Source organism: Gopherus evgoodei, chromosome 16 (genome assembly GCF_007399415.2).
Source record: "Gopherus evgoodei ecotype Sinaloan lineage chromosome 16, rGopEvg1_v1.p, whole genome shotgun sequence".
NCBI classification, from domain to species: domain Eukaryota; kingdom Metazoa; phylum Chordata; order Testudines; family Testudinidae; genus Gopherus; species Gopherus evgoodei.
In genome coordinates this window covers 24,784,772-24,808,641 of record NC_044337.1, presented here as the reverse complement: position 1 = coordinate 24,808,641, position 23,870 = coordinate 24,784,772, and the positions used below count along the sequence as shown (strand labels likewise).

Below are 23,870 nucleotides of genomic sequence, written 5' to 3'. Positions count from 1 at the left end.
AACATTGTCCTACCAGCATTTTTAAAGTTAGGAGACCTCATTTATCCTCAGCTCAGTTGTACCATCCTCACAGGCACTTTTCAGAATAAGTAGAGAATAATTCAGGTACCCTGGCTAAGAGTAAAGCACATGAGAAGGTACTAACGTGTATGGATTGCACGGAGCACATGAGGCCGCTACCTTTGGATACACTGTCAAGCCAGGGTGGCAATAACCGCCTCCCCCCAAGTGCGGTGCTGAGTAAAGTATTAGGGCCTGGTACAACAAACCTTCCAATGTGTAATGACCATTGATTTCACTGGACATCATCACAAGATTGGGTCCTTGGTGATTTGGTTGAATTATTTTTTATCTCATTACAGCAATTACATGTGTCTTTCCCTGGCTTAAATTGGACACAGGTTAAATTGGATGGCTGTTATTACTGGTGCTTGTTACATTTGTGAATATTTATAATCCCTCTTTTTCCCCCTGAACGAATTTGTTTTAAAACCAGACAGTCTAGGTATTTCTACTTTGAGGATGGAGGTAAAGGAGAACTTGAAAATGATTTTTCAATGAGAGAACTTTCTATTATATTTATCTGTCTAGAGGCCATAAATCTGTTTCAGCAGATTAAATACTGACTACTTTATAAAGCCCTGTTTTCTCAAACCCCTTATCAGCAGCACTTGGCAGTAATCACACCTAAGGAAACTTGTAATTTTCCTCAAGGAGGTGACACTGACAGAATTAAAAATGAAGGGGCCCCCTGAAAAGCCAGTTCATTACAAATTAACAGTGGTCCTAGCGAAGCAGTGGGCTAAGGCGTGTCAAATAGCGATATGGATAAAGAAACCCAGCATTTTAAGCTGTCAGAGCTGGGAGCGTAGCTAGCCTTAGAACAAATTAATCACATATTGTCAACGCAAAGTTGCATCAAATTAACACATCGGATTCCAGCATATTAATGTGAGAATGCTTTCACCTGATTATTACTGCAAACCATTGCCACTCTCTGACTGCAAAGATATAATTAAATTGCTAAATAGAAAGTGCATATAATATCTCTGCATGCATTTAGGATGCATGAGCTGAAAAGATCACAGCCTAGTAAGTGACAGTTTCTATTTGTAGAGAGAAAATCTTTACTTTTTTTTTTCCCTTTTATTTACTTGGGAGTACTAGAGTATGAAATTAGAAAAGTTAGTTGTTGTTTGCACCCTGTACAACTTAGGTGAAATACAGGTTTAATTTAACTGATTTGCTACACTAACTATAAGTACGTAATTACCTTTACTCCATATTTGCCCTGCAAAGAAATAGAATGATTTGGCACAATAGCCTAAGGTGTTACAAGGCTATAAAAATAGTCGCATATCTGTTACAAGAGATGCTGCTGAATGTTTCAAGAGGGATCACTGTTCAGTTTATTTGGAACTGGACTTTGCCCTTAAAATTTGTGGAGATCAAATATAATCTAAAGAAGGGAAAAGTTTGTTACATAGTCCATGCATATTAAAATATCTGGGCTTGCCTCTGAGTTCAGTTCTCTCAGAAAATCTGTCTTGGACTGAATGAGAATCCAACCCAAGATACTCAGTGTGTCTGTCTTACTGCTTAAAAAAAGGTACTTCAGGGAGAAACCCTAACAGTATGTTGGTAAAGAATTACCAGCTGAGAGCTCCTGCCATTTTATTCAGGGGACTTTGGAATTTCATGGCCTTGGAAGGACAGGTGGTGTCTTGACCTATGTCTCTGCACTCTTTTTCAGCAATGCATTCCTTCATCTCCTCCCTCCCTTTCCCTCATTCCACCTCTGACTTCATGTTCCCTTTCCTGCCTTATTCCCCAGCCAGGAAGAAAATAAGTCAGAATGGTGAGGGTGAATAGTGGGCACACGAGGTGTGGGAGAGGCTTGCAGGTATTCCTTGAAATAAAGGGATGGGAAGGTGGCACACAGGGAGCTTGTGCATGGAGTGATGCAAAGAGCTCCTGGTGTGTGCAGTAGGCTTAGCCTACAGAAGAACAAAGTGAAAAGCCCTCTTGTTTTATGTTAATATTAACAACTGAGGAAGGGAAGGCATTCGCTTTCTTGAGTGTGATTCAAGAACATAACATAAGAATGGCCATACTGGGTCAGACAAAAGGTCCATCCAGCCCAGTATCCTGTCTGCTGACAGTGGCCATTGCCAGGTGCCCCAGAGGGAGTGAACCTAACAGGTAATGATCAAGTGATCTCTCTCCTGCCGTCCATCTCCACACTCTGACAAACAGAGGCTGGGGAGGTTTTCAACGAGGTTTTGCCACCTTATTCTGCCAAGCTGAAGTAGTTCTAGTATATTATGCTCTCTTCTTGCCTCTTTCTATGTCTCTGAATCCCCTGATAAAAGTTATTTTGTGCAATGTCACTCAATTTTTTCCTTTTAAAACCTATTATTACCTCCCCCAGATTACATCTGAAAATCACATTCAAACACACTATTATTTGCCTAAAGGTGGATGAATAGTTTAGCATTGTGGAATTTAGGCAGGGTGCCAGGCAGTTAATATATTTTTCCTGTCAAGTGATAAATGGATATTGAGTACTCTGTCCATTAAACTGTCCAGGGGCACCCCTTTCCTAGTCTCAAAACCCCTTTGGGTGTGTTGAGTGCGGGAGTTTCCATGATCTCGTTACTTCCAAGAGAAACGTCTGTGAGTGACATCGCAGTGTCAGCTAATTAATTTTGTCCGATGCTGTTACTACTTGATAAATTCCAGGCATACTGTTCTTTACGATGGCTGCAGCAGCCGATTCCAGTTTGGCTCATTGAAACATCTCACTTTTCCACAAACTTTTGAGTGCACTCTTGTGGGGGAGTTGCCAGACTGAGCAGTCCATCTCTCCAGAAGGTCTGATTCAAGAAAAACTACCGAGCCTATGTCAGAGTGAAAACCTGCAAGATGGCCTATGCAGCTCTTGTAAATGCTTAGGTGTTTGTCTCCCCTGCTTTTTAGCCAGGAAGCTGGTTTGCTTTTTAGGAGACACTCCTAAAAAAAAGTACAGAAGTAAGCAATTTCACTGTACTTGGATGACGACATCCCGGAATTTGTTGGTTAACTTGCACTACAATTGGATAGGTTCAGATGAGGTACAGGCATCTTGCAGAAAGCATTGTCATTCATGCAGGATGATACATTGACAGCAGTGTTGCAAGACATCTTAAAAACAACTGTGTAATTCTGACTTTGCTGTATCTCCTCTAGTTTGTGATCAGCGTGGTAGGGCAACGTCAGATTGCGTAGCCTCTGTTCCAGTTTGATTTGAGAAGATGGCTAGCCACGAAACATAACTGGAAAGATTAAAAGGTGTTAATAGCTTTAAAATTACATTTTGTATTATCAGGGAGGAACAACAATAATAGTTTGTGTTAGTGTTTGGCATGCTTTTGGACCTTGAGAAATTATTATAGAGGCGTGAATAGTAACTCAATAGTTGAGGTTTCATTGAACTCTTCCTTTTACTGAGATTTAAATCTCTTCAAAATGACCCATTTTACCACTGGAATGATCATGATGATGTTTCTTGTTCCATTTTAAATATTCTAAAGAAATAGTAAACAAGTGTCAGTATTGATTCCCTTTGAAAGATTTAAAAACTCCTTGTGATACTTGGCCCTGCTTGTGTCATCTTCTTCATATCCCCATAACATAATAGCAAGACTATACATAGATATGAGATTCACTTGCTTCTGTGTATCTTAATGTGATCTCATGCAAAGTTATTTTTAAAAGCCATATTTGTGGGGGTAGAGGGATGGAGAAACTCTAAAACTGTTCTGTTAAAACTAGTATAGAACTGGAGGGACCTCAAGAGGTCGTCTAGTCCAGTCTTCTGCACTCAAGACAGGTCTAAGTATTATCTAGACCATCCCTGACAGGTGTTTGTCCAACCTGCTCCTAAAAATCCCCAATGATGGAAATTTCACAAATTCTCTAGGCAATTTATTCCAGTGCTTAACCACTCTGACAGTTGGGAAGTTTTTCCTAACGTTCATCCTAAATTGTCCTTGCTGCAATTTAAGCCCATTGCTTCTGTCCTATCCTCAGAGGTTAAGAAGAACAATTTATCTCCCTCCTCCTTGTAATAACCTTTTTATGTACTTGAAAACTGTTATCATGTCCCCTCTGTCTTCTTTTCTCCAGACTAAACAAACCCAGTTTTTTCAATCTTCCCTCATAGGTCATGTTTTCTAGACCTTTAATCATTTTTATTGCTCTTCTCTGGCCTTTCTCCAATTTGTCCACATCTTTCCTGAAATGTGGTGCCCAGAACTGGACATAATATTCCATTTGAGGCCTAATCAGTGTGGAGTAGAGGGTAAGAATTACTTCTCATGTCTTGCTTACAATACTCCTGCTAATACATCCAAGAATGATGTTTGCTTTTTTTGCAACAGCGTAACACTGTTGAATCATATTTAGCTTGTGTTCCACTTTGATTCCCAGATCCCTTTCTGCAGTACCCTTCCTAGGCAGTCATGTCCAATTTTGTGTGTGTGTAACTGATTGTTACTTCCTAAGTGGAGTAATTTGCATTTGTCCTTATTGAATTTCATCCTAAATACTTAAGACAATTTGTCCAGATCATTTTGAATGTTAATCCTGTCTTCCAAAGCACTTGCAACCCCTCCCAGCTTGGTATCATCCACAAACTTTATAAGTGTACTCTCTATGCCATTATCTAAATCATTGATGAAGATATGGAACAGAACCGGACCCATAACCGATCCCTAAGGGAGCCCACTCCTTATGCCATTCCAGCATGACTGTGAACCACTGATAACTATTCTCTGGGAATGATTTTCCAACTAGTTATGCACCCACCTTATAGTAGCTCCATCTAGGTTGTATTTCCCTTGTTTGTTTATGAGAAGGTCATGCGAAACAGTATCAAAAGCCTTACTAAAGTCAAGATATACCACATCACCTGCTTCCCCCCTATCCATAAGGCTTGTTATCCTGTCAAAGAAAGCTATCGGCTTGGTTTGACACAATTTGTTCATGACAATTCCACGCTGCTGTGAATTATCACCTTATTATCTTCCGGGTGTTTGCAAATTGATTGCTTAATTATTTGCTGCATTATCTTTCCAGGTACAGAAGTTAAGATCACTGGTCTGTAATTCCCCAGGTTGTCCTTTTATAGATGGGCACTATATATTTGCCCTTTTCCAGTCTTCTGAAATGTGTCTCGTCTTCCATGGCTTTTCAAAGATAATTGCTAATGACTCTGATATCTCCTCAGTGAGCTTCTTGAATATTCTAGGGTGCATTTCATCAGGCCCTGATGATTTGAAGACATCTGACTTGTCTAAGTAATTTTTGACTTGTTCAATCCCTATTTTAGATTCTGCTCCTACCTCATTGTCACTGGCATTGACTATGTTAGACATCCAATCGCCACCAACCTTCTTGGTGAAAACTGAAACAAAGAAGTTTTCCACATTTTCTGTTGTTGTCTTTCCTCCTCATTGAGTCATGGACCTACTCTGCCCTTGGTCTTCCTCTTGCTTCTAATGTATTTGTAGAATGTTTTCTTGTTTCCTTTTATGTCCCTAGCTAGTTTGATCTCATTTTGTGCCTTGCTTTTCTAATCTTGCCCTTACTTTTTTGTGTTATGTTTATATTCATCCTTTATAAATTGACTGAGTTACCACTTTTTGTAGAACTCTTTTTTTGAGTTTTAGATCATTGAAGATCTCCTGGTTAAGCCAGGGTGGTCTCTTTCCATACTTCCCATCTTTCCTATGCAGGATAGTTTGATCTTGTGCCCTTAATAATGTCTCTTTGAAAAACTGCCAACTGTCTTCAATTGTTTTCCCCGTTAGACTAACAGTGTCTGTTCCTTGAAAGGGGAGCAGTCAGTTTCAGTTTCTATAACTTATTTCATCCTTTTTCTTCTGCAGAAAGTCCATGGAGGATTGTTTGTGGAGGACAAAGTGATACAGATATAGGATGAAGGGATAGCTGAGGATTTATGTGAGGAGCCAAGGAGGGTGCTTGGTCATTGGGTGCCAGGTAGTCCTCCTATAGACCTTACATGCCAATCCTGATGAAGTTTCTCTCTCTTAAAAGAAATTCGCCATCCAAAAAATGTTTACTTAACTTCAAGGTTGCTTTACACTGGATATAATCCCTACAAATCAAATCACCAGTTAAGGCAGAATTAACACGCCGACAACTTTACTTAGTTTGGTGGAAGTAAAAGCTTTTTGCTATAGAGGTGAAAAGTGTATGGATGTGTTTGGGTATCGTGTTGTTGGGTGTTAAGGCGTGAACTGAGGTTTGGGTGGATGTTACTGTTTCCTTATCCAGTGATTTCCTTGATTTTGACTGATAGTGTTGGTAGGAAGTGCACTTCAGCAACCTTAAGTCTAAGTTACTGGCATTTGTTATGTTGGAATAAATAATAATTTTCCTTGAATGGGTGAATTTCAAATAATGTCTTGAAATAAAGACACTTGTGAATAGAAGGCAGGAGCTCATTAAATGCTGCTGAACTATCCCTATAAATAACCAGAGGTTTTCAGAACATTTCAGAAAAATGCTCATTTCTTTCAAAACTTGCGAAGCCTGCACTTCTTACTATAAAACATTATCAGAACTGTTGAGAAGAAAGGAAAAAAGGCCAATTATAATGAAGAGTAGAAAATAATTTTAATGATTGTACAGTTTGGGGATGGATCTGATGAGGTTAAAATATTTCCAAAGCAATGGTCATTTAATTATAACTAGATTAATTAAAATAAAATTTTTAAAATACATTTTATAAGACAGTCTAATTTCTTGGTTGAGTCATATTACATTTTACTCTGTTTAATTGATTTTCATCTTGTGCCTAGTAATTGTCTTTCACTTAATTATAAATTTTGCTCCAAATGAAAAATATGTTCACAAGTTAACATTCTTATGTTTTATTAGCAAAAGTATTAAAATATCTCTTTTGCAATAGGCTTGAAGGTTTTATGTCCAGTATATTACAGGAAAATTTAATCCATTTTACTTATCTCAATATCCTTTTAGGTTGTTGTGCGGAACATTTTAGGCCACATGTTTATCCAGCTCTTTGTGTTTGAAATGCAAGTTTTTAAATTGTTACACCAGGTTTAGGGGCCGTAACAACTGAGATCTTGGGACCATCCAATAAAGAACTATTCTGCTTAAATGCAGTTGCAATAGAGAGTCTGTTCTTGTTTGCATTAAAGCTGATGTTTTCAGGATCTTTAACTTGGCTGTTTCTGAACAAATTGTTTGAAACAAGAATAACTTAACCACTTTAGTTCAGGCCTTCATCACCCACTTAAAGGAAAAAAGTACATACTGCCCAACTACGTTAATAACATTCAAAAGTAACTATACTAAAATTCAATATTCATATAATTTGCAGTATCCCGCTTTCTTTCAAAAACAGCTGATAAATAACCTCGGGTAGTATAAATGTGATATGTTCAAAGACAGCCTTATTTACCTTTTAATTTAAGGATGACTCTGCACTCCACCTGGCTTTGATGTCCTAGTTTTGCAGTTTGCCCCCCATTAAAAGTGTATTACTCTGCCTTCCAGTGCATACAGCATGTGTTCATTTGCATGCCTGAAACAGAGGGAGGACTGTCTTGTCTGTCTGTATTTCTCTTGTTAGCACAAATTCCTTTACTTAAAAAAAAAAAAAAAAAAAAAGGGGGGGGAGGGGGAGGTATATGGAATATTTGTCTTAATCGTCTTTGGAAATACCAACTTATTTGTGTTTAGTATGGTACCTTTGCTGTAACTGGCAAGAAGAAAACTCCAGGGAGATACTGGAGTACAGTTTTTTTAGAATAAACAGAAAACATACAATATACTACAGTTTAGACAAAACTATGAAACGTTGCCACCAGCTTTAGCATCTAGTGGCTATCATGAGTTTATCCAAAACCTTTCTACTCCTGTTAGTAGGAACACTGGCTTAAGTCTAGAGGAATCTTTTGTTGAAAAACAAACTCTTTAAAGCCCCTTTTTACATTCCTAGCATTTCAGAGTGTTGTGTGTCTTTTTAGATTTGGCTGCTGAAAAAATAAAGGGGCTTTTTAACCCCCTCATCGACAAAACACTTCTGAAATGGCCAAGCAGACAATATTTTAAGTGTGATGGTGATCGAAATACAAAACTTCCTAAAGTTAAACTCCATACATGTGTTGCAGTATTGGTGCTAATCTTTCATTGACACACAAACTAGTTAGACAAGGGAGTGAAACAATGTCACTTTTATTGGACCAACATTTGTTAAGCTGGTCTCTCTCACCAACAGATGCTGGTCCAATAAAAGATATCACCTCCCCCACCACGTGTGTCTAATATCCTGGGACAGATCTGGCTACAGTTACACTGCATACACAAACTAGATGACAATTGGTGATAACAGGAGCATTTGCTGTTGTAGAGAAAGTTCATTTAAACTTACAAGTTATGAAGGATGAAAAATACTGATAGTATTCCAGCACTTAGTTGGGCTGCGGGGGGGAGGGAAAATAAGAGTAAACGAACCTTTATATATCCAGTCCCAGACTTCTTCCCCCAAAGTGCAGTAAGCTGTAATTCTGAAATAAGGTTTCTGCCACATGCAGAATTCAATTAGTCAAAATGGCTTTCAGCTTGAAGTGATTTTACTGTCATTCCCAGATAATCTAGCCCTCCTTTAGCTCAGCAATAGTTATGCCTTTTCATCTTTTATCCCAAGCACTTTACAGACTTCTTACAGGTATCACTTTTACACTAACATGCAATCACCTCTTTGGGGCAAAATACTTAACAATTGAGAGTAGGAAGTGAAAACTTATCCCAAATTCATTTGTAAGTGTAGAGTAAATGTATGGCGTTAGAATGTAATTATCAGAGAAGGATTTAAGCCAAAATATTGGAATGAAAATCTTGCTCTTCTGAAAAATGCTATGAGAATTTTAACGACCAAACATAGCCAGGACCTCAGTTTTCTTTCATTTCAGCAACAATGCAGGAATTATGGTGGTATGTTTATTTTGAGTGTGTCTATTATGCTATGTAAAATGTACACATAAAGTAGGCAGTAAATATTTCCTGCTTGCTTGTGGTGGTAGTGTATTCACTAAACATTTGAAATAAAGGCATTAATACTATAATATTAGTAATAATCTATGGTACACGTTCTATCTGGTGAATACAGTGCTGGGCACTTCTCCCACGGCAGTTAATGAAAGCTGCATGTGTAACTTTCTGGACCCAACAGTAGTAAAAATGGTTGACAACACTTCAATTTGGCAAATAACATAGTATTGGCACCTGCAACAGCAGCCTGATAAAACTCCAGTCTTGGATTTCAAGTTGGTTCAAGCTACTAGTGAAAGACTGAATAGAGTCAGCTGTGGGAAATTTGTTAAGCTGCTGTTGTATCTTAATTAAGCAGTCAGATTTTGGGAAGGATAAATCCTTGGTTAAAAACTCTGTTGCCGATTCAAGGAAAGTTGTGAAAGTCGTGGAAATATCTCTAAAACTAAATCTTGTATTGCAAATCTTCTTATCCTTTTTTCTGCATGCTATAATTCTCTTAATTAGTTAACTCTTTTGTCAGTCCAGAAACAGTGTTTTATTGCCAGACAGGGTATTTTTTGTGTCCTCCGGTCGTCTTACTTGTCTCCATGCTCTGTAAACTTAAGTCCTTATTTATGGAGGTTGGGGGAGGGAGGGGGTGTGATAGATAGTCCTATTTAAAAGCGTGAAGCAGGGTGGATAAAAATCAATGACTAAATAAAGTTTTAGATGTTTTCATTTAAATCCAATTTTTTAATTTAACATAAATGCAGGTTTAATTTTTTAAAACAAATTGAAATTAAATTTGAAATTGACAACTTATGTTAAAGCCTAAGCTTATTATAATATATGAAATCATTTAAATTGAATACAAAATAATATTAAGCAGTAATGTTTGATGAAAAGTTTTTTAAAGAAAAAAAACTGGAAGTCAGTGGTTAAGCGCTTGGAACCAAAGTTTGTTGAAGTGCTAAACCAGCTTTTCACACCAGTAGCTTCTTTTGCAGGTGCAGACTGAATATTTTCTTCATTCGACTTATTCAACTAGTTCCATAACATGATTAGTACATTCAATGTTAATAAACCAATTGGGAGTTGAAAGAGCAGGAAGCTTGTTTTTTTTTCTTCTTGCAATCTGTGAATAAAAGCTATGACTGAAAGTGAGTGGATGGGATCTGTTCTAAAATCTTGAACATAATCAGTTCAGTTCATTAACTATAGGTAATACTTCCTTTATATAAAAAAATCTATTTGTTTTAAGCGCAAAACATTTTTGATAAACTTGTTCTTATCTTTTCAGCACATTTAAGGAAGTTATATTTAATTTTAAAAATATGAAATGCTGGTTTTGTGCATTTAATTTATTTGAATTTCCATCTAAATAGATCTTGAGATTAAATCAGAAAAAAATTAATCTGGTAAATAAGAAATGAATCATACACTATTTTAAACATTATAAAAATGTGAAAATTAAGAATCTGAATATGTGTAAGTTAAGATATAGAATTGCTTAAATGTACAGATATGGCATATCCTTGAGGTTTGCAAAAAGAAGCACTAAATTTAGTGTAACGTCCTATATTTAGTTGCAAATCAACATATTTTAATGGTTGGCAACCACTGAGAATCAACCTCTCTTTAGGAAAATAACCAAAAAGAACAAATGCAAAACTTGATTAAAATGATGATTTAAATCAAAGTTTCCTGCTAGCTAATTTTAAATCTATGATTTAAATCACTTTGATTTAACGCATTCCAGCCTGGCACAAAAACATTTATTCTCAGTTAGCATCTGAAGACAAGAAATAGCATCAAGAAAGGATCCTTCAGCATGTGACCTCAAGTATGCATCTTTTTATATAAGGAAGAAAATGACTTATCTTCAGTGTCCCATAAAGTGTTACTTGCTTTCTTGTGAATTGTAGGAATAGTCCTGGATTCTCTCTTCCTCAGTGCTTAGGCCAAAAAGTTGATCTTATTACCAGATCCATAACTGTACAGATTCAGTTTGAAAAATTTATGTTTAGCCTCATTGCCAGATAGGACCTCAGCAGATTGTTACCCGGATTATTTGTTGTAGACGCCGCCTCTTTGTAACTTGACACGAGTTTTATTCGTGATGCCAAACCTACAAATATATATTAAATAACCTGATGGTCTGCTTCCTAGTGTGATGTACAGCTTTGTGGCTAACTAAAATAAGAAGCAGTTAGTGTTCTCAAACATGCCAGACACGTTTATTACTAACACCATCCCTCTGAAGGAGGGCAGTGTTAATTCCTCCACTTTACAGACAGGCAAATTGAGAGACAGTGTGATGAAGTGACTTGGCCTGTGTATCCCAGCCTTGGTAGGACTTGTTCCTTTCCCTTCCACTCTCAGTCTAAGTAATATGTGAATCTCTTTCCATGAGCTGCAAAATCCTAGATTAAAGGACAAGGCCACCAAACCCCATTTCAGCTCTCCCCAAGCTGAGTCGATCCCTACAGGTATTGCAGGAAATAAGGACCTGTCTCTGGTAAGCAGCCCAGCTGCTATTCCATTCTCAGTCTCTTAAATACCCACTCTGATACCTTTTAGTTTAAGGATTTGAAAATATCCTGCTGTGGTAATGTCACTAAGCACCTCAGAACATATTTCGATATGAAAACCTACCTAAGTTGGAGATTCCAGTTAATAACTTAGAGGAAAAAATTGTTTTAAAACTTAAAAGATTAACTATTAAAATTTTTAATTGAGCTCTGGGGGGAAATGATCGTCTAGGTATGCATTGTAAAAATGATGAGATTTCAGGCAAGTTTTACAGATGATGAATTTTTCTTCTTTTTCAAGAATAATTGACCCTTTCTTTTATTAAGCTGGGAACCCTTTTAATGAGGCTTGCTTGGTTTCCTAAAAAGGAACCGTATCTAAGTGTGTGTAACCTCAGCCGTTGGGGCTTTTTGACAGAAGAAGATCAGTTAGCTCATCACTGCTCCTTTTTAGTACTTAGACCTTAAATATTTGTTCATTGTCGGAAGTGTACATCTTTGCTACTTTAGGTTACCTTTAAGAATCAACTTGCTTTTCTTTGTTGTCCTCATTGTTTACTTCAGGATGAGGGGAAATAATTAAACAGAACATCTTTTCCAAGCAGCTGGAGTCAAACTCCAGCTGACTGCAGCACCTGTGAGCACTGTACCTCTGCCTCAGGGCTGAGCGGTACAATGCCAGCCGGGGACATGGTGACGATGTGTTCAGAAGTGTACAGATTCGTCGTCGTAATGCTCCTGCCCTTCTGTGAGCTTCAGATGGCAAGAATGTCAGTGAATGCAAAGTGTCTGGTTTAGACTAATTAGAGGGATGATTTGTGAAACACTGGCTATTTATTTAATTAATCACCAACACAAAGCTATAAAACCCATATTTTAAAAATCCCTGTTAGTTTGCCATGTGGTTAATAGATTGTGGCACATTAAAAAGTGACATGGTGATGTATTTAAAATGTTCTACCTAAGATTAGCTAATGTCCTCAAGGAACTTGTGCTGTCTGCTTTATGCAACAGTAGCCTAGGATTAGAGTCTGAGACCTGTTCAAGGACTGAATATTTGTAAAAGCATTTATCTTTTGAATAGCATCTGTTCATTAAAATATCTCATGGTATATTTCAAAATATACAAATAATGTTTATGATGTAGTTTTTAATTACAAGTTTTTGTTGCACTTTGTTATTACGAAGAATAATTATATTCCCCAGTATTAAATCATAATGTTTATTGCCAAGTAAAATGCAAATAATTCTTCCACCGTACACCATTCCTTTCCTGACGTATGTAAACAGTGAGATTAGCATAATTTATCTAATGCATTTTTGTGGTGGCTATAACCATCATATTTTGATAAATCAGAATATGCATTCCATTTTCCAGCAGCACTGTTGTAACTGAATAGGTCAGGGCATAATATCTCTAGGTAGTTGAATACCATCTCAGCTAAACTGAAATTCAGCCCTTTGTGGAAGGCCGGTACAAGCCCTGGGTGTGACTTCAGTGGTGTGTAGGGCTTATGCAGGCCTGCTGCATGCAAGTGTATTTCACTCCTGGTGAAACTCCATTTGGGGATGGCAGGAGACAAGATGGACTGGACTTGCCTAAAACTGGTATTAGTATTAAAGCAACTGAGACCTCTTGTGCTCTAACTGGGGATTGGTTTTTCCTTTTTCCGATGTGTGTTTTTCCCTCTTCCAAAGGGATTTGACAGAAGAGAAGTGTAGCAGGAAATCCTCCTTATACCACTTTTTAAGTAAACATTTATTAATTTAAGGTAAATTGTTTAAGTTAAGTAATGTTAATAGGATTGGAATATGCCTCTGTTATATGAATTATAGATTATACCTTGCTTTTAGCTTCCCAGATTTATTAAACTAGAGCAGGGGAAAGCAATTTGGAATGTTTGATTATATCATTATATATGTAACGTACCTTTGTTTCCCTGACGGTCTATACGAAAAACAGTTCCGGTGGCAGCTTGTAAGGAAATGGTCCAGCTCTGAATGTTGGTTTTTTCAGCTCGATGTTGTATAATTAACTGGTACATTCAGAGGAAGGCTAGAATAAAACATGAGTATGTTAATACAGCCTGGAGCTGATGTGATAGTGATCATTGCAGTGCAGATAAAACATTTCTTATCATTGTCGTTGCCTACTGGAGCCTTTGGAACAGCTGGCCCTTTAACTGAAAAATAGTGTGGTGCTGTACAAGGCAGAGATGCTAAATGAAGTCAACAATTTAGAATAAAAAATAAGTTATTAACCTTTTATTTAAGTATTCAGACTTTGTTATGCTTTGTATAGCAGGAAATTACTGGGTTAAATTTTTATGAACCGTGACAGCATGAATGAGATGAATTAAATGAGAATGTTAGTGCAATTTTATAGACATTCTGTATACATTGCAGTGAGAGAAATGATGGTCTGTTTGTCGGGCAGAGGAACAACTGTTGAGGGTTCATTTTAGTACTCAGTTCTTTGAACTGCCAGACCAGAGTCCAGTCACTCTGTTTAACTTTCTTGGAATTTACAGCTACTTCAGGTAGCTGACTATAATAAAAAATTTTTTAAAAAAAAAGCATCATCATCATAGTAATTAATGAACTAGTCACTTGTCACTTAGTGATAAAATGCATTTATAGTGGGATTACCACCTGTTGAAAAAAGTGCCATTCCCATGTTTCCATGTGTGGTACAATGCCATGCGGAACACAAGAGCTTAGGAGGGAAATGCAGTTATTCTGTGTGTTCATGTGAACACTGGAACCTAGAGACATTCTGAGCAAAACTGACTTATTTAAAATGAGCAGACATTTTCATAAGACTTGTTTAGATAATATGTAAATAAGATAAGAACAAAAACTGTCTAGTCAAATTATTAACCAACATACTGTAGTGACCTTGCTTTAATATACTGCAAATTACTCACTGCACCAGAATCCACAGTTCCCAGCCACACTTCATTTTCCTGGTTTGTGTTGGTGTCTTCTTAAGAATGCTCATGTATTTAGGACGAAGCCCTTGTTTGTATTGTGCTGGCCACTATGATTCCCATCTCAACCAAATGCCAATAATATCTTGATGCCACCGTATGTTCTACCAGATGCGTATACAAAAACATTTGAGAGTATTTAAACATTTTATTGAGTTAATAGTTCATATCTTTATTTTTGACACATATACCCCCCAAAAAAAAGCTATTTTATCTTTTTTAAAACAAATTATTTCTGCTACATTTTTTAATCCTATTTCATTACTTTTGTTTTTTATTTAAAAAATTATTTTTCAGAAATCTATGGTGTAGAAAACTGGCTTTCATTCACTTCTACCTACAAAGGGATTGTACTTTTAGAGAAATAAGGTCTTTGTTGATTAAACATTTCAGTTTGGATCGTCTGATCTGTTGGCCCTGCTGTTTATGTTTAAAAATGTATTTGCTGGAATTCTACTTGATCTATTCTTTGTTCAGTGCATATATTTGTAACTTTTTCTGTATGTTGTATAAATACCTATTGGAATGAGTTATATATCAGGATACAAACTTTATATATGGTACAATATGAAATAATCCTGTCACTTAAAACAAAAACATGTCTTTCACACAGTTTAAGAGTCAGAAAAAAATTTGCATTTGGAAAAAGATCTCTGTTCCTATTTTGTCTAATGTTTTACATTGTTTGCTAGATGGTGAATCATGAATTCATACTGATCGAGCAAATAAAGTAGTAAGCTCATTTGTGCCAAGGCCATCTAATTAAATGCTAACTTTGAGTAAGCTGGATGTGCATGAAAGATTAATTTTAAGAGGTTTTTATGACTCACTAAGTAATAATTCAGTAAAATCTGTGAATTATATCATTAGAACATCTAATGTTAAAGTGATATAATATTTAGTCACAGAACTCTGTTGTGTAGGAAAATGCAGTAAATTATTATTGTTTGAAAATTGATCATATTTTTCTCTAGGAAATGTTTATGGACTCTATTTTAATTTTCCACCATGAAACGTAGTAAAATACAGCCCAAAAATGAGATGGGTAAAACACAAATGTTTTCTCTTTGAATATTTCTACAGCTTTTCATTATCCAAATACTTATGAGCTGTTTTTAGGATTAAGTTGTCCTTGTAGTAGACTCAAGATTATACCAAATTTCCTATATAATTTAGGAGAGTATTAATAGCTGTACTGTAACTGTTTCAAGAGATACATCATCAAATAGAGAAAGGTATACGTTCTTTAGTGGACTTTCATTAAAAAGTTGGTATTGTATCTTAAAATGGTTCCTTGTATTACAAGAATTGATAAAGTTTGTAATATGTGATTCTTTATGGTTTTAAAATCTTATTTTTATATTTCAAGTAAACAAGTGTTGTTATATAAAATGATTTAATAACGTAGAGGTCCCTAAAACTGCATGAGGCTGATGGAATTTATTCAGTATAAACTGTTTCTTTGATGGTGTCGTCATTGTAGTACACATAGATTGTATAATTAAACACCCAAGCTAGTAACATTAGTGGTCAAATTCGACATAAGCTATGAAAATTCATAGCAGAGTTTCTTGTTCTGTCCTTAACTCTTTCCACTGTGTCTAGCTATTGCAGAAGTATGTATATGTAGTAATATGCTGCTTACACTCTTACAATAAACCCAATCAACTATGGAATGCCCTTACTATGTATCCACAGATTACTGAGGAAATGATTCTTATTTGGCCCCTACCATAGTGTGGTTGTGTTTATTTCAGGCAGTGTTTAATATGTGGTTCCATGTGAGCAGAGCAGCTCTGTGTACCAAATCACTGTTTGAGGTGGAAGTTCCTTGTGTGATAATTGAGAGCAGCTTTTCTAAACTGAATAGATACCACATTCATTTTTAATCCCCAAGGTAAGTAAATTAGTAGCCAGTGGCCTGTTTAATTAAAAAGTCTTATAAAACAAAGAAGAAAATTTCACTAACTCAGTAAGCTGCATTGTTCAGCAGTGCAACACTCAAACTATGGAAGTGTAATTCCTAGATAGCAGCAGAGAAGGAGAGCTGCAGGATGCCTAGTCAGAGAGGGATTCTCAGTGTTTTCAGTTGTTAAAGGAGTTAAATAAGTAACCCTGTTTTTTAGATGGGGAAGCTGAGACACAGATGCTAGGTGACATGCTCAGGATCATACAGCAAGTCAGTGGCAGGGCAGAGAATAGAACCAGAATACTTGATTCTCAACCCTACATTTCAGCCACTGGATCCTGCTGACTCTGATAAATCATCACAATCAGCCTTGTCCACGATGAACGTGTTAGAGAAATGTAAAATTGAAATTCTCATCTGAGCCCAAGTCTGATATAGTGCATGAAAACTGTGGGTAACAGAAAGCAATATTAATCTTTTATTTAATAAACAAATGTGTTTGCATACATTCAGTTTAGGTTGTGACTCACCTACTTATAGGGTGGTGAGACCTAATATCTCTAACAATAAAAGCTTAATGGAAACAGGATGTGTGATTCCTAGAATATTAACAAGATATTTTGTCAATTTTATTCCAGACTTCATTTGTCATGATATGCAGTGTCCAGTGACAAGCTAAAAGATTTTTTTGACAAATTAACTATGCCACAGGTGACAGATCAGAAAAATGTTAATTTAACAGCCTCTTTGTGCCTTCCAGATTTATTGAAGGCTATTAAGGACACTCCAAATGGTAAGGCCCCTGGCCCTGAATGGATTTTCCGTTGAATTTTATACAAAATCTGTTAATACGTTTGATGCAACTTTTTTGAATATGGGTAATCATGCTTTATTTCTTGGATTACCTGAGCCTTAATAGCTATAATCCATTTCTCTAGTTGGGAGCAAAATCCACGCTCACAGTATTGACTGTAATCTGGGTCTGAACGATTCCTCCTGAACAAGTGAGCTTATATAAACCTCAGCAAGTAATTGAGACTAATAGAGCTGCTTGCATGAGTAGTATTTTGCAGGATTGGTCTAAGCACATGAATCTATTCACCCATGTAGAAGCATTCCCAGGCACGTGCCACATGCTTCTGCAGGATCAATGTGCACTGGAATTATGCATGTTCAGGCTTAGTTCATCTAGTCCAATATCCTTTTCTGACATTGGCTAATACCTGATGCCCCAGAGAGAGGTGCAAGAATCCTTATGCCCTTGAGTTAGTGATTGGGGTATGCCCTGACATTGTGAGCTATCCCGTCCTCTTTAAATGTTTTCATTTAAAAACATCCCATTTCTAGCCCTTGTAGTTGTAAAGAACCTACCAAATGTGAATCTTGTGTATTCCCTCTTCATAAGACCCGTAATAAACATGGGACATTTTTCAGATATTTTCCACTGTTGCTAGTAGTGGTTCAGCTCCACCAGCATTAACAGAATTGGGAACTGTAGAGTATATGAGACGCCACTTTTTTAAGCCCCATGTCCTGTGCCTGGTAAATGTTTGTGATAAAGGATTCATGGATGTCTGTAGCGGATGGTGCTTAGGGTGACCAGATGAGAGACATGAAATATTGGGACATTGGGTGGGGGTCACCGGCAGAGCAAAAAAAAACCACCAACAACAAAAAAAAAGCCGCCAGGTCATTGGAAAAATTGCTGGGGGCTGAGCACCAACTGGCAGCTCCCCGCCCCCCACCACACCAGCTCACCTCCGCCTCCCTGAGCGGGCTGCCACGTCCTGCTTCTCCCCCTTCCCTCCCAGCACTTGCGCTGCCGTAAGCTGATTCGCGGAAGCCTGGGAGGGATGGGGGAGGAGGAGGAAAGCAGCGTGCTTGGGGCAGGGATTTGGGGAGGGATCCAATGAGGCAGGGGCAGGACGAGGCCGGGGTTGAGTTGGGGGTACGAGCCCCCTCTGCCAGTGCACTGGAGTGCAAAATATCGGGACAATCCATGTCCCAACCAAACATCAGTCGGGATGTGGGACAAACAAGTAAATATTGGGACAGTCCCAATAAAATCAGGACGTCTGGTCACCCTAATGGTGCTAGACAAAATCTATAATGAAGTATAATTAGAGAGAGAGATTTGGGGCGGGGAAAGAAGATATGTTGGGACTGATAATCTAGAGAGAGATGACGAGGGAAGGGGAGAGAGAAGGAACAGATGAAAAGATCCTGAGGGGCAATGCAGGAAATGTTACCCAGGATGTGTGATGGGGAAGAAGAGAATGCAGGGGCAGCAAGAAGGAGGAAGGTCTAACACAAGCATGAGACAGCATAATTTGAAATATATTGTACAGGACTTTTGACAGTGTTATAATAACAATAGAACACAATAAACAGGGCACAGATGAAACCCAGGACCAGTGAAATTAAAAGGGAAAACTTAATTGACTTAAGTGAGGCGAGGATTTCACTCCACAATGGTCTTTCTCTTTTAAATTGCAGTAGACAGCAGTGCAGGTATTTTACATCCTAACTAGTTCAATATAAGGTGGATGATCGGGCCCATATGGGCCTGTTAAAATGTCTGTTGATTAGATTAAGAGCAGAGATAATGTAGTAGTGGCTAAGGAAATAGTGTCCCCCCTTTTTGTCTTTTAATTGAAGTACCACTACCTGCGCTCCGCCCCTCTGCTTCAGAGTGTAACGTTTTGGGCTCAGCAGCAGAGAAGGAACTAAGAGGGGTCAGACTACATAGCGCTATTTATACCACCCGTGCGCAGCGCGGGGAAGGGAAAGTACACATGTGCAGTCCAGCGGGCACTGCTATTGAAGATCTCTGACTCCAGACCCGAAGGCGCTGCCACACTTACAGTAAAGCACGCCTGGGGGGAGACATCTCAAAGAACCTCAGTTACTGCACAAAGTGAGTAGCCCTCTCTTCTCAATTTGGGGTATGCAGAGGTCTTCCAGGGGGTACATCCACTCACCTAGATATTTGCCTAGTTTTGCAACTGGCTACATAAAAAGCACTAGTGAAGTCAGGAAAAACTAACATTTCGTACAGACAATGACTTGTTTGTACTTCTCTATGTGCTGCACACTGAAATGTAAGTACAATATTTATATTCCAGTCTATTTTATTTTTAATTATATGGTAAAAGTGAGAAAGTAAGCAAATTTTCAGTAATAATGTATTGTGACATTTTTGTATTTTTGTCTGATTTTGTAAGCAAGTAGTTTTTAAGTGAGGTGAAGCTTGGGGGTATGGAAGACAAATCCGATTTCTGAAAGGGGTACAGTCATGTGGAGAGGTTGAAAGTGTTGTTCTGTTGGGGGCTGGGCTGAAGACATGGCAGTTTGTGTCTTGGAGAGTAAAATGTCTGGTACAGAGGTCTGTGAGGGGACATGGGAACACTGGACCTACCACTAAATGCTTTTAATACCTTCACTAGCTGTTTTTATCTTGGAGTGAAAATATAAAAATTTACATTTAATTAAAAACCTTTACTTGACACTGTCTGTTTCCTCCACACTGACAGCTCTTACCAGTGCACCTAGCAGAGGGCCAGTGGTTATCCAGACAGACTTATGGTCCTGTTCATATTTTATTAAACTCTTTTGAATCTAGCCACGTTCTTTCTTTTAAACAGATGTGTCAAGTTTCTTCTGTACCTTGAGTTTGTGGGGGAAGAAGATAACTATACTTATAAGTTTAAAAAAAAAAAAAAAAGATTCAACTTCATTGTGTTTGGGCAGTTTTTACAATACTTACACGCTAATCTACCATGAATGTGAAAGTACTTTTTATTTTTAAGTTACTCTCTTACTTTTATAACTTAAAATTGTATTGACATGCCCAATGATTTTATAACAAGAATATGTTTTATACTCCCAGCCTAGGTGTCCAATATTGAATCCTCTTATTCCATTACTTAAAGCAAGAATTCCTAATAATTAATTCTAACGGTGGCTTCTCTTCTTGGTATAAAGCAAGGATATTATCCTGATGTCAGTTGTGGGATGGAATTGTGAAATCTTTTTGCCACTTACAAGATTATTAGCTTAAAAATAGAGTCCTATCAGCTATAGATTAAACATTTTTCTTCTAACATAAACTTTATTGATATTTGTTGCTATATTCTTTACGTTTTAATTAAGTCTTAATCTCCCTGATGCCGAATAGATTTTTTTAATACAATAAAATGCAGTGATGGTTGTCTCCAAATAGTTTTAAGTGGTTAGAAGTGGGCTCAGTTATATATTGGTTTTGGACTTGCCTTGACACATAGAAATCATCTTTTATTTATTCTTAACCAACACTTAACCTTCATGTCTGTTTTACAATCCTGTTTCCTGGTGAAGTGAAGAGGTGGTTATGTTTGTCCATCTGACTTAGGTACAGCCATCATATAGGTTTTTCGTGGTTGTAAAAATGTGTACTGTCTGTTGCCACTCAGTGTAATCTTCCTGTGGGGCAATGTTTCTGAAATGTTTGCATCTATGAGATTCATGCATGTTATGTGTAGTTCATTTGTGTTCTATAAGTATCTGTTGGCATAGCCTGCCTGACTCCTCCTAGCCATGATGCCCAACTCCCCTTCCTTCTTTCTGTTTTGATATGAAAGCCAGTTTCCACTTCTTCCCCCTTTTTATATATCCTGGGAGAGAGAGACCCCTTGCATGTTGACCGTTTAGATCGTTGTGCACCAGAGTGGTGACCCTTGGACTCTCTTCTGAGAGTACCAAGAGTATCCACTTATAGTCAAAGAGGGTAGGGGTGAGGAGGAGAAGAAATGAGACAGGCCATTTCTGAGGTAAACTGGAGGAAGACCATGTAGCATTTAAAAACAAAGTGCAGTTTTGAACTGTATCTTGAAATGATTGGGAGCCAGTGAAATTATTTGAGGGCCAGGGTGATGTGGTTGGGCTTCTTTGTACCCTTGAGATAACAGGCAGCAACATCCTGCATGTGCCAGAGTCAGGGCACATGGGTTGCCATTGAGAAGGGAGATGCTGCAATTGAGGTAAGAGAGGATTAAGGCAGTGCCATACGCAGTATTGCAACAGTCAGTTGTGATAGGTGAATTTGCAGGGGTAGAAGCCGAGGACAGAAGCAGAAGTTTAGAGTCAAGGATAATGCTAACACTGAAGACTGGGATGGGAAGTTGCTTTGGGAACATAGGTAGGGTTCATAGTCGTTCTTGATTGAAGATCTGGTGGTGGTGGAAATGTTGAATGTTTCCATAAATGGTTTTCAGTTCTCATAGGAAGTCACATGAGATCACTGCCCTTGTGAAACAAATCTTTCACATTTGTTTATATAAACAACCTAAAAACTGAAATTATTTAAATTTGCGTAGTAATTCCACATAGAAAGTTACAGTAGTACATTTTAGTTCTAGCTACTGTAATGAACATAAGAACTCATACTTAGATCAGACCATTGGCCCATCTAGCCCAGTATCCTCTCTTCTGACAGTGGACAGTGCCAGATTCATCACAGGGAATGAGCAGAACAGGACAGTTTATAGAGTGATCCAGTCTCTGTCATCCTGTCGCAGCTTCTGGCAGTTGGAGTTTTAGGGACACCTAGAGCATGGGGTTGTATCTATGACCATCTTGTCTAATAGCCATTGATGGACCTATCCTCTCTGAACTGATCTAATTCTTTTGGCCTTCACAACATCCCATGACAATGAGTGCCACAGGTTGACTGTGCACTGTGAGACGAAATACTTCCTTATGTTTGTTTTAAACCTGCTCCATATTAATTTCATTGAGTGACCCCTGGCATTTGTCATGTAAAGGATAAATAACCCTTCCTTATTCCCCCCCCTCCCCCATCCAACTTCCTGTAGTCATCTCTTTTCTAAGCTGAACATTCCATTCTTTTTAATCTCTCCTCCTGTAGAAGCTGTCCCATACCCCTCATCACTTTTGTTGCCCTTCTCTGTACTTTTTCCAATTCTAATATATCTTTTTTGAGATGGGGCAATCAGAACTGCATGCTGTATTCAAGGTGTGGGCGTACTATCAATTTATATAGTGACATGATATTTTCTAAGAACATAAGAATGGCCGTACCGGGTCAGACCAAAGGTCCATCTAGCCCAGTATCTGTCTACCAACAGTGGCCAATGCCAGGTGCCCCAGAGGGAGTGAACCTAACAGGCAATGGTCAAGTGATCTCTCTTCTGCCATCCATCTCCATCCTCTGATGAACAGAGGCTAGGGACACCGTTCTTTACCCTTCCTGGCTAATAGCCATTTATGGACTTAGCCACCATGAATTTATCCAGTTCCCTTTTAAACATTGTTATAGTCCTAGCCTTCACAACCTCCTCAGGTAAGGAGTTCCACAAGTTGACTGTGCCCTGTGTGAAGAAGAACTTCCTTTTATTTGTTTTAAACCTGCTACCTATTAATTTCATTTGGTGACCCCTAGTTCTTGTATTATGGGAATAAGTAAATAACTTTTCCTTATCCACTTTCTCCACATCACTCATGATTTTATATACCTCATATCCCCCCTTAGTCTCCTCTTTTCCAAGCTGAAGAGGCCTAGCCTCTTCAATCTTTCCTCCTATGGGACCCTCTCCAAACCCCTAATCATTTTAGTTGCCCTTTTCTGAACCTTTTCTAGTGCTAGAATATCTTTTTTGAGGTGAGGAGACCACATCTGTACACAGTATTTGAGATGTGGGCGTACCATGGATTTATATAAGGGCAATAATATATTCTCAGTCTTATTCTCTATCCCCTTTTTAATGATTCCTAACATCCTGTTTGCTTTTTTGACCACCTCTGCGCACTGCTTGGACATCTTCAGAGAACTATCCACGATGACGCCAAGATCTTTTTCCTGACTCGTAGCTAAATTAGCCCCCATCATATTGTATGTATAGTTGGTGTTATTTTTTCCAATGTGCATTACTTTACATTTATCCACATTAAATTTCATTTGCTATTTTGTTCTGTTTTATTATCTATCCCTTTTCTAAAGTTTCCTAACATTGTTCGCTTTTTTGATTGCCACTGCACATTGAGCAGATATTTTCAGAAAACGGTCCACAATGACTCCAAGATCTTTCTTGAGGGGTAATTTAGACCCCATTATTTTGTATGTATAGTGGAGATTGTTTTCCAGTGTGCATTACTTTGCATTTATCAACATTGAATAACATGAAAGCTCATGCTCCAGTACATCTGTTAGCCTATAAGATGCCACAGGACTCTTTACTGCTTTTACTTAGCTTAAGAGTCTTTGGTGAGGAACTTTGTCAAAGGCTTTCTGAAAGTCCAGACACGCTATATCCCCTGGACCACCCTTGTCTACGTGTTTGTTGACCCTCTCAAGGAATTCTGGTAGATTGGTGAGGC

The 23,870-nt window shown here is 37.9% G+C and overlaps 1 protein-coding gene across 2 annotated transcripts in view; it reads left to right on the top strand.

The window, feature by feature from the left end:
* The window catches only part of MAPKAP1 (MAPK associated protein 1), a 167,007-nt gene that overhangs the window by 56,773 nt on the left and 86,364 nt on the right, over nucleotides 1-23,870 (top strand). The gene's annotated exons all lie outside the window — the stretch shown is intronic.